Source organism: Suncus etruscus, chromosome 14 (assembly GCF_024139225.1).
Source record: "Suncus etruscus isolate mSunEtr1 chromosome 14, mSunEtr1.pri.cur, whole genome shotgun sequence".
NCBI lineage: Eukaryota > Metazoa > Chordata > Mammalia > Eulipotyphla > Soricidae > Suncus > Suncus etruscus.
In genome coordinates, this window is record NC_064861.1 from 51,673,737 (window position 1) to 51,686,133 (window position 12,397).

A 12,397-nucleotide genomic window follows, 5' to 3' on the forward strand; every position below is an offset into this window, starting at 1 on the left:
CATCCTTGGTTAAATCTTTGCTGTGGTCTGGGGCCCCTTCTCTCTCCCAGAAAACACTGTTCTTGGGTTCCAAGATCATTTCCCCGCCATGCCAGGGCACCTGGACACTTTTCAGAAGCTGGAATCCACCCTAGACACTGAGGTTACTGGCAGACTCCTGATGGGCTCTGGGCCCTTGCAGATGAGAGGTTGTGAGTGCCAAGGCTTGGTTCTCATTAAAGATGGCTGAGGACTTGGGAGGACTGGAGGGGCTGACTTAACTGGAAGGTGCCACATTCAGGAGGCTCTAGTGGGATTGTGGAAGCTTACCTTTGTCCCCCACCAGAGAAGGACTGGGCCTAGCCCTCCCCCAGCCTGGCACTTTTTGCTGGACACAGTTCAAGATGTCTGGATCTGGCTTCTAAGGGGCTTCCTAATGGGCTCCTGGGGCTACAACATGTCTGAGGGTTTTGGGGGAGCTCTTTCAGACTAGGAGAGCCTTCAAGGGAGGAGGCCTCCTTTTGTGGGGGCTCCTTTATGAGGAAGCAGTGAAGGACAGCAAGACCTGCTTGGGTGAACTGAGTTCCCCTGAACAGAACATGGACAAGGACAATTTGGGGAGGACTTTGGAAGGAATTGGTTGATCCTTTTGCTTTTCCAACCCTGTCACCAATGTCTGTGCCATTTTGTATTTTACTAATAAAATGGAAAAGTCTTGTGAATCAAATGAAGGTGTTTTCTCTAGAATAGGTTCTGTAGCAGAGGTCGAAGGGTCTGGGGATTAGAATGAGGAAGGCCCAGGTGGTCCCCAGGTAGGAAAAGGGGACCTGGTGGGAAGGTGGTGACAGTCTCACTGCATCAGTGAGACCCTGCTCTGCCCCACTCAGCAGGGGTGGGGAGAGGAGGACATGCCCTCTTACTGGCCTGGGTTTAAATAAACACAGACCTTCCGTGGCTTCCATCCCTGGCTTAACTCAGATTCTCAAAAAACTAACCCTCCACTGGTAACCCCATGACCCAAGAAACAAACTGGGCCACGTTTTTCTTTTGCTCTCTTGATTTATTTTGGGTGAAAGGGATTATTGTATTTCACTGCATGATTATCACACCCAGAGTGACTGCATCCTGTTTTCTCAGTAACAATGACACAATATTTTTTTTTAATTTACCACTGTTGGTGATTCCCTCGGGTCCCACCAAAAAGTGATCCCTGAGCACAGAACTAGGAATATACCCTGAGCACTTTCCAGTCTGACCTAAAAAGCAACAACAAAAATGAGAGGTAGCAGTTACTGCATCAGTGAGCAACTTGAAGCAGAAATGTAAGACTATCTGGGGCCAGAGAAATAGAGACAGTATTAGACAAGATAGCTCTTGTCTTGCATACAACCATGCTGGTTCAATCCCCAACGTTATATGAAGTTCTTTGAGAACTGCCCTCAAGCACAGAGCTGGGAATAGGCCCCAAGGATCTGGAAATGAAAATGAACATGCAGGTATCAGAGTGTATGGGTGTAACAAAAGCAAGAGTAAAAGGGAAGAGAAGCCGAAAGACACAATTTAATCAGATACAACAACTTGGATGATAAAGAATGATAAATAAAACAAAACTTAGTTGAAGGAAGGAAATAATAAAAATCAGAGCATAAATAAATAACACCTAGAATAAAAGATTAATGATTCCTAAAACCCACAATCCTTTAGTCAGTTTTAAAAGAAGAAAGAAGGGGGCCGGGAAGATAGCACAGTGGTAAAGCGTTTGCCTTGCATGCAGGACAGTGGTTTGAATCCCGACATCTCATAGGTCCCCCGAGTCTGCTGGGGGCGATTTCTGAGCATAAAGCCAGGAGTAGCCCCTGAGCACTGTTGGGTGTGACCCCCCCCCAAAAAAAAAGAAGAAAGAAAACTAATAAAATCAGGAACAAGAAGGAATAATTACATAATATACTATGGAAAAATAAAAACTAGAAGAGATTATTTTGGACAGTGATATAATAACAAAATCCATAATCTAGAAAATTATAGATAAATTTTTAGATTAATATAAAAATAAGAAGAAACAGAAAAAATCTGAATCAATCAATCCCAAGTGTGGAAATTGGAATCATAACTTTAAAACTTCCAATAGAGGGCGAGAGAGGTAGTATAGGGGTAAGGTGATTGATTGCCTTGCTTATGGCCAACTCAGCTTTGAGCCCTAACACAGCTAGGAATGATCCCTGAGCACAGAACCAGAAGTAAGCCCTTAGAACCTATTGGACTTGTGACCCATAAACAAACAACAAAAACCTTCTAAGAGGACTCAAATGGTAGAGCACAACCCTGACATGTTTGAGACTTCAGCCAGAAAACAGAATTCTTTAACCAGATGGGTTTTCCAAAAGAACTTCAAAATAACCGGTTTTCTTTTCCTAAACATAGAAGAAGAAAAACTTGGCCTCAAATACATTTTTATGAGACTAATATTGTCCTGATACCATAACAGAAAAGAACATCACAATGAGAAAGAGAATGAGAGAACTATAGATTAATATTTCTGATGAACATAGATGTAAAAAGTCTAGACAAAATACTAGCAAGTCAAAATCAGAGTGAGTCCATCTAAACGCACAGTGGTGTACTGGGCAGCTCTAAGTAAACATGCAATTTTCAGCAACATGGATAAAACGAGAGACTATCATGCTGAGTAAAGTCGGTCAGAAGGAAAGGGACGGATACAGAATGAGCTCTCATATGTGAGACTTAAAGATACACTGCAAGGCAGGAACAAAGGCTCAAAAGCAATACAGAAAGAACTGATCCATATAACTGCATTTGTTAGGAGCTGGAGGGATAAAAGGAAGCCGACATGAGATCCTGGAGGGAGGGAGGCTGGTACACTGGTGAAGGATGCGGTGTTGGAAATACGGATATGGAAGCCATCATTAACAATAATGCACATCACAGTACCTCAATCAATAAAAACAGTTTTATAAAAACCAACCTGCATCCAAATTATACTACATAGTGACCATGGGGGATGTATTCTGGGTCTGTTCAACATTAGCATATGCAAATCAATGTGTTCCCTTTATCAATCAAACAAAAGAAGACAATCGTATTAATCATAGCAATAAATGGTTTTGTGTGTGTTTGTGGTGGGGGGACTTCCAAACAGTAGTCAGGAGGGCCCAGTAGATGCTTGGCCAACCAGGCTGGATGGTTCAATGCTCTTAGGGGACTTCAGGACAACATCTAATGGGCTCAGAGGACCATTCGGTACAGGCATTACAATTAAGAGGAAACAACTGAAAGTCTTTTCTTTAAAATCAGGAACAAGACTAGGCTATCCACTCTCACCACTTCTATTTAACTTAGTATTGATATTTTAGCAGAGCAATTAGATATGAACAAGAACAAGAAACAAAAGAAATCCAGATAAGAAGTGAAAGTATCATTATCTGCAGTTGATATGATAATAAATAGAGAAACCCCAGAAGACTCAATTACCAAAAAAAAAAAAAAAAAAAAAGGCTGGTTACAAAAACCAATGTTCAAAATCTTCCATGCAAATAGGAAGAAAAGGAAAGTAAGAGAGCCAGAGAAATAGCACAGAGGTAGGGCATTTCTTTGCACTCAGCTGACTTGGGACAGACCTGGGTTCAATTCCCCCGAGCCTACCAGGAGTGATTTCTTTTCTTTTCTTTTTTCTTTTTTCTTTTTTTGTTTTTGTTTTTGTTTTTGGGCCACACCCGGTGGTGCTCAGGGGTTACTCCTGGCTGTCTGCTCAGAAATAGCTCCTGGCAGGCACGGGGGACCATATGGGACACCAGGATTCGAACCAACCACCTTAGGTCCTGGATAAGCTGCTTGCAAAGCAAACGCCGCTGTGCTATCTCTCCGGGCCCTTCTTTTCTTTTCTTTTTTTTTTTTTTTTTTTTTTTTTTGCCAGGAGTGATTTCTGAGCGTAGGGCCAGGAGTAACCCCTGAGCACCGCTGTGTGTGACCCAAAAACAAAAACAAAAAGGAAAGTAAGAAGCAAGCCCATTCATAATTGCAGTCAACAGAATCTAACACCCAGGAATAGGCTTAAGAAGAATGATGGGGCTGGAGAGGTGGCACTAGAGGTAAGGTGTCTGCCTTGCAAGCGCTATCCAAGGAAGGACCTCGGTTCGATCCCCCGGCATCCCATAGGGTCCCCCCAAGCCAGGGGCAATTTCTGAGCGCTTATCCAGGAGTAACCACTGAGCATCAAATGGGTGTGGCCCAAAAAAAAAAAAAACAAAAAAAAAGAATGATAATTGGATCAAGCATGGATCAAGCAAATGTTCATTTAGACAATGCAAAACTATTCAACCATTATAAAAAAAAATGTAAAAGAGGGGCCGAAGTGATAGCACAGCTCTAGGGTGTTTGCCTTGCATGTGACCGACCTGGGATGAACCCAGGTTTGATCCTCAGCATCCTATGTGGTCCCCCGAGCCTGCCAGAAGTGATTTCTGAGTAACCCCTGAGTGCAGCTGGGTGTGGCAAAAAAAAATAATAAAAGATTAAATTTTGCTATTTGTAACAAGATGGCACAAGGATATGCTGGGATGGTTTTTTTCAGAGATGGGGCAGGTGTAAACGAGACCCAGGTTCTGCATCAGCCTCCCAGGTTCTGCATCAGCCCCCCCTTCCCAGCCATTGCCACTGACCAACCTCTCCTCTGTTGTATTTTACTAGAGTTAGCCTATACTTCTCTGGATCCAAGTAACCAAAAATAGGAGAAGGAAATTGAGGCTAAGACAGCCCTAGGTTTTGCCCTTTTGGCTTCACAAACCCCAGAGAGTTTTGGGCTTCAGGTTCTAGCAGGAATCTTGAGTTTGCTGCTTCTTAATAAACTACAATCTCAGCATTTCCCTGAACCGCAAGCCATAGCTCTCCCTTCAGCACTAAACCCCACTTTCTCACCTTTCTCTTACTCTTACTTGCCCATTCCCAGCACCTCTAGAGCCTTTTCCTGCTAGGGCACATTTTCAGCCTCAGAAAAATCTCTATAAGAGAAAGCTCATATCACTCCCCACATATACACCCAAGCACCATACATACCAGAAGTCTCTCTCTCTCTCTCTCTCTCTCTCTCTCTCTCTCTCTCTCTCTCTCTCTCTCTCTCTCTCTCCACCTCTCTCTCTCTCCCCACCTCTCTCTCTCTCTCTCACACACACACACACACACACACACACACACACACACACAAAAACATATCACCACCACCATCAGGGGAGACTCAATTTCCTCCCCATCAAATAAGAAAACTTGGGGGTGACTCTGAACTCTTGCTGTAGATCATTAGAGCTCTGATTATATCAAGAATAGCAATAGCTTTTGTTTCTTTAATGTACCCCCCACCACCACCTTATACCCCATTCCCTGGGCCTCCAAGGTTTATTTTGTTGTTTTTGTTTTGGGGCCATACCCAGAAACCTAAGAGTTACTCCTGGTTCTGAGCTCAGAGAACCCTGTGGAGTACCAGGAATTGAACCCTGATTAGCCATGTATAAGGCAAGTGCCCTGTTCATTGTGCTATCTCTTAGGTCCACAAGCTCATTCTTCATGTAGAATCCACATTGCATACAGATGAACAAAGAAAGGCTTTCAAAGGACCCAAGTGTATAAGAGTTGCCCAGTCACAAGTCTTGCATATGGCTTGAAGACTTTCTCCAGAACAAAAGAGGAAGCCCTATATTCTTTAATGTGCAGATTCCTGCACTCCACTTTGAACCCAGAAAAACCCCAGCGCAATTGGAAATGAGCCCTGAGCACAGCCTCCACCAACAGCACTGCCAGCTGTGACCTTCAAACCTATGGATTCAGACTCCAGACAGGGTATTCATTCTTTTTTTTTTTTTTTTTTTTTTTTTTGATTTTTGGGTCACACCCAGCAGCGCTCAGGGGTTACTCCTGGCTTCATGCTCAGAAATCGCTCCTGGCAGGCTCGGGGGACCATATGGGATGCCGGGATTCGAACCGATGACCTTCTGCATGAAAGGCAAACGCCTTACCTCCATGCTATCTCTCCGGCCCCGGTATTCATACTTTCAAACTTTGTGTCCTCTCTGTCCTTCCATTGCACTGGCTCCCCACCTTTTGAGATTCTGATTTAAAAAAATAAACAAACAATAAAGCAGACCCATCCATCCAGCAGGCCGGGCTTGCAGAGTCCCTGGGGCAGCAGCTCTCACAGTCACAGTCATGCCCCTTGGCAGAGCCTGCCTTCCTTCCCCTTATAACCTCTGTGCATTCCCCAAAAGAGTGAAATCAGGCAGAAAAACACAGGAATGAATGGCTGGGAATTTCCAGCAAGAGGTTGATCAAATAGTTGTCTGGGAGCCCTGCTACATGAGCTGTTCAAAAACAAAATTCAGTTGAGTAAACTTTAAAGAGCTTGGCTTTCGTGAAGGAGTCAGAATTAGGCAGCTTTTGGTCCCCATGGTCAAAGGGAATGCGCCACCAGGAGAAGCCGTGCCAAGGGAGCTGGAGGAGGAAGTTTCATTAGTAAGAGCGGATTGGGTGTGGCCAGTCACTTTCTTTTAAAGAATGAAAGGGCACCACAGGCAGATGACCTCACTAACATGTGCAGGTGACTCCCCAGCAGAGGTTTTAAGTTCCCCTTTCTCGGAGAGAGTGAAATTGAAGGAAGTTTTGGTGACATGTAGTTTAACACAAGTGACTCCATTGAAACCTTTGGCTTGTTTCTTAGAGGACATGGGCTTATCACTTCTGCTCAACCACATATTTTCCTCCTTCAAAAAACTGTATTTTGGGCCTGGAGAGATAGCACAGCGGCATTTGCCTTGCAAGCAGCCGATCCAGGACCAAAGGTGGTTGGTTCGAATCCTGGTGTGGCCAAAAAAAAAAAAAAAACAACTGTATTTTCCCCAGTTTTTTAAAAATATTAGTTAAGGAAATAATTAGGGGTTCAAATGATAGTACAGTGGTACAGTGTACAGATAGTACATTTGCCTCACTTGACCCAGGTTCAATCCCTGCCATGCCATAGTGTTCTCAAGCACCACCAGGAGTAATTCTTGAGTGCAGAACCAGGAGTAACCCCTGAGTATTGCAGAGTATGGCCCAAAAACAAAATAAAAAATAAGGCTCAGAGGATAGCACAGCGGCGTTTGCCTTGCAAGCAGCCGATCCAGGACCAAAGGTGGTTGGTTCGAATCCCGGTGTTCCATATGGTCCCCCGTGCCTGCCAGGAGCTATTTCTGAGCAGACTGCCAGGAGTGACCCCCGAGCACCACCGGGTGTGACCCAAAAAAATTTTTTTAATTGTGATTCTGTGTTTTGCAATGTTACTGATAATGGTTTCTCATATACAGTATTCCAACACCACAACCATCATCCATGTATATGTATCCTCTCTCCCAAGGACCCCCAATATACTTTCCTCCCACAGAACCCCAAGTTCGGGGGCCGGGTGGTGCGCTAGCCTTGGACGGACCGCGGTTCAATCCCCCAATCCCCCGGTGTCCCATATGGTCCCCCAAGCCAGGAGCAACTTCTGAGCGCATAGCCAGGAGAAACCCCCTGAGCGTTACCGGGTGTGGCCCAAAAACCAAAAAAAAAAAAAAGAACCCCAAGTTCATTCACACTCAATTGTATGGATCAATTTTCCCAATATGTTGCCTTTGGCCCTCTGTTGCTACCCTGCTGTGTATATTCAAGTTCCACAAATGAGATCATTCTGTATCTGTCCCTTTCCTTCTGCCTGACTTCACCAGCATGATACCCTTTAATTTCATCCATGTTTCTGTCAATTGCATGATTTTGTTCTTAGAGGTGCATCGGATTCAATTGTGTGTGTGTGTGTGTGTGTGTGCCACAACTTCTTGACCTGCATGCTGTCTTGCTGAAATACTATTTCTTCATCTGAGAGTTAAGAGATCCAGTGTCTGATTCAGTGTTTTCCCTAGCTCACACAAATTCCAGAGGCTTGTCTCTGAGGACTTTTTCTTCACACTACACTGGCCAGTGAACTGAGGAGGATTTTATTGTATTTTAGAAGAAATACTTTCTCTTTTACCTTTTTTTTTTTTTTGTGGGGGTCATACCCAGCAGTGCTCAGGGGTTACTCCTGGCTCTACGCTCAGAAATCATTCCTGGCAGACTAGGGGGACCATATGGGTTACTGGGATTTGAACCACCGTCCTTCTGCATGCAAGGCAAATGCCTTACCTCCATGCTATCTCTCTAGCCCCTTCTCTTTCACCTTTAGGTAACTTGGTTCCTCTCAAGAAGAGAATGTAGGGGGCTGGAGCATTGGCATGAAGTGGTAAGGCGTTTTGCCTTTCCGGCACTAGCCTAGGACGGACTGCAGTTCAATCCCCCAGTGCCCCATATGGTTCCCCAAGCCAGGAATGGTTTCTGAGTGCATAGCCAGGAGTAACCCCTGAGTGTCACTGGGTGTGGCCCCCCCAAAAAAAAAAACAAGAGAGAGAGAGAGAGAGAGAGAGAGAGAGAGAGAGAGAGAGAGAGAGAGAGAGAGAGAGAGTGTGTAGATATAAACAAAGACAGTTGGCCTCTTGGTTTTTCTGTTCTTGCAACACAGGAACAGAATAAAATACAGGGTCTCTCTGTGCAAGTTCCTTAGCCTCTCTGGGTCTCTGTCTTCTCTCTAGAATGAGAAGATCACAACTTCTTCCTGAAGATGCCATGACACAACCCATGCCAATTATTTAGAAAAATGGCATGCCCACAGTGAGTTCTGGCAGAATGTACAATCTTGTGATGATGTTTCCAAAGGGTTTGAAATATCCTGTTTCTATCCAATTCCATGATTGACTACCCAAATGAAACTAGAGAATTAAAAGCTATCTGCAAGAAATGCAGTCTTCTCAGGGCCCGGAGAGATAGCACAGCGGCGTTTGCCTTGCAAGCAGCCGATCCAGGACCAAAGGTGGTTGGTTCGAATCCCGGTGTCCCATATGGTCCCCCGTGCCTGCCAGGAACTATTTCTGAGCGGACAGTCAGGAGTAACCCCTGAGCACCGCCGGGTGTGGCCCAAAAACCAAAAGAAAAAAAAAAAAAAAAAAGAAATGCAGTCTTCTTGGTCTTCAGTCCAGTGAAGAAAATTTATAGAGTCCTTAAGTATCTTAGAATATTGTATAATTTGTAGGATTTTTTTTCCTCCTAAGCTAAAAGGTGCTATTCAAAATAACACAACTTTTCTCCTCTTACTCAGCAAGGTCAAAGCTCATGCATCCCAACTAATTGAAACCAAACTTTCAAGACATCTGAACCTTAGACTTGAGCAGAATGGGAATGTTTGTTTCTAAGTCCTTGGAGGCAGCCTTTTAACTATTCCTGGCTGGCTTCTTTAGCCCTGGGGTTGGTAGGGTCCAGTGGCCAGCTACAGCCAGTAAGCTGCAGTGCAAGTAACATGTGTCATAAGACTCATTTCTTTGTACATGGGGACCCTTGGGAGTCCTTAGTTCTCCTTGCACACAGCTTGGGAACATTCTTGAAAGTGATTACACCACAACTTTGCCTCTCAGAGTGAGGAAGAGTCAGAGCCTTCATTCATGAAGATAAACACAGACACACACATACATACACTTACAAAGCAATCATGAAGAAACATTTTGTTTTTAAGCCATTGAGAATTTGACCTTATTTGCTGCAGCACAACCCAGCCTTAACCTGACTAACAGAGCCAGCAGAAAGCAAAAGTGCCCTGTTGCTTGAACTCACAACAGTGATGTGTCAGACACCTGTAGGTACAAGTAAATAACAGAAGAGGGCTGCAAAGAGAGCTTAATGGGTTGGAGCACATGGTTTGCGTACAAGAAGCCTGGATTTGATTCTTGGCACCACATGGTTCCCACCATTGCCAAACACAACTGGGATTGACCTCAAGCACAGAGCTGGAAATAGTCCCTGAACACTGCTGGAGAAAAATCTGCAACGTGTCTCAAATGTAACAGGCTTGAAAAGAGTCTCTTAACTGGGACAAACAGGCTTCCGTCTTCTAACTCCTCTTCATCTGCACTCTTCACGGACAAGAGGAGAATCAACTGTAGTCTGATTGGCTGTCTATAGAATCATCTGGAACTCTCAGAGAGTAAATGGAAGAAAGAAAGGTTGGATGAAGCTTTGGAATCCAAAGGGCTTAGGTCAGCTGGTGATGATGCTAGTAATAAGGAAGTTGCTAGAATACATACATACATACATATATATATATATATTAGAATATATAGAATATATCTATATAGTGCACCCGTGTCCACCAGATGATTCGAATCTGCCAGTCTTTCTGGTGACTCCTTGAACCAGAAGTTGGCCAGGTTTACCTGGACCTCTCAGCATAATAACTGGAATTCTGCACAGTTTTAGAGTGCAAAACAAGGCGTGTTCTGATTCCAGTTTTTCTGGTAGATCTCAGCTCTGTCTCAGTTCTACACATCCCGCAAGCTCACTCCACAGCCCACGGCTTTGGCCACACCTTCCTGGGAAATTTCTGAAAGTTAATATCCCCCAGTCTGAGTCACAAGCCGGCCCTCTCTCTGCCTGAAATAACTCCCATCCTTGCTGTTCCCTGGCAGCTCCTACTCAGCCTTGGTCTCAGTTTAAATGTCACTGCTTCCAGGAGGCCTTTCCTGGCTTCAATTTCTACTTCTCTCCCTGCTCTTTATTGCTGTTTATTGCTGGTGGGGGGCCACCCTACTCATTGGTCAGATACACCCTGGGCTGTGGTACTAAACATCAGTGCCTCATTATGTGAGGCAGTGCCAGGGATCAAACTCACAACCCACAAGGTAGATGCTCTGCCATGAAACTGGTTCCAGTTCTATCTCTCACTTGTTAGTTTAGTAGTGACTAATGACATAGGCTAGAGGGGGACAGGGCATGAATATACAAACCCCCCTTCTCCCTGATCCTGTGTCTTCCCAAGAAATATTTTATGGAGAGCATGAGATATTGAAAACAAGTGTTTATTTAAGATGGCCAAGGAAACAAGCACACACTAATGTGAAAGTGATTGTTGAGGGAAAAGACAAAATGGCAAAGAGACTTTTGGAAGCAAGTGTGGGGGTGAGGGATAAGTAGGCAGCTCCTCAACTTCCTTTTTTCTTTTTGTGGTCTCAGACTCCCCCTTCCCTATTCCTTTCCTCAATAGAGTGAAAACCCTGGGGTCTGAGGCCATAGCTGGCCTTGTCCTTGGGTTGCCAATGGTTATGATAAACTCATGGCAGTGGTCATGATTTTGGTATGATAAATTATGAAATGTTTGTTTAGTGAGCTAGAGGTCACTGCTGTCTCCTAGGACTCACCTGGGCTCATACCACCACTTGTAATAAAGGAAAGGACCTTGTAGGAGAAATTTCTTTCCTCCCGGATGTGAGGGCTAGGACCTGACTTGGTATCTTGCTGCCTCCCAGCTGCCAAATGCTCTGACCTGTCCTGTATTTCCCTCTTCATCCTCCCCATTAGTTTTTTAACCTCCTCCCACTGCACCCTGAACAATTAGCCTTTCAGAACCTTCCAGGCTGATGGGTCTGTGTCTCACTGAGTTTCTCTAAAACCCTGATCTTGTTCCCTTTGTGCCCAAGTAATCAGATCAGGCTCTGGAAAGAGAGGAAGAGAGGAAGAAGCCTCCCAACCCACTCGACCACCTCTCTGGTACCACCCCTGGGTGGTACATTTTTTGCCTTGGTGTCTCTCCTGCTCCCTTTCTGGCTTATGAAAATTAACATCCCCCTTTTTGTAGGGAGCTGGATTCCCAGGCATTTCCTGGGGGGAAATTCTATGTCCTCAAATTAGGGTCAAAGACTCTCTGACCCTCCACCATCATTTCCTGCTCCAGGATTTACTCCCCAGACCCAGCCAGCACTTCTTAGGGTCACTGGACTAGTGAGAGGCTCTGCTTTTGTGCTCCAAATTCCTCAGGAGAGAGAACAGCTAGAGGAGGACTCTGGCATCTCAGGAGTGGGGGATGAGAAACTTTTGCCTCTTGCCCCAACTCCCTGGGCCAACATCACCTGTTCTTCCTGATGCCTTTAGACCCACCAACCTGGATTCCTGAAGGGCCACTTTGGTACCTTGGGTCCTATTTCCACGGTTGGAGAGCACAGAGCCACTGAGCATGAGCAGGAAAGATAAAACAGGATACATTCATTGATCATCAGAGACACTGGAGAGCTAGACACTGCACTGAGCCAGAGTTGTGGATCTGGCTTTGCAAGAAGAGGCCAGGAGCCTGAAATGCATGAGAAGATGGTAAGGTCGTCAAGAAAAAAAAGTAAAGCCAGAAAGGCTGCAGAGACAGGACAGAGGCTAGGATTCAATTCCCAGATAGAAAACAGATTTGATCCCCAGTACCACCAAATGTTCCCCTGAGCCCTTCCAGAAGTGATATGTGAGCATAAAGCCAGGAATAAACCTTAAACATTAT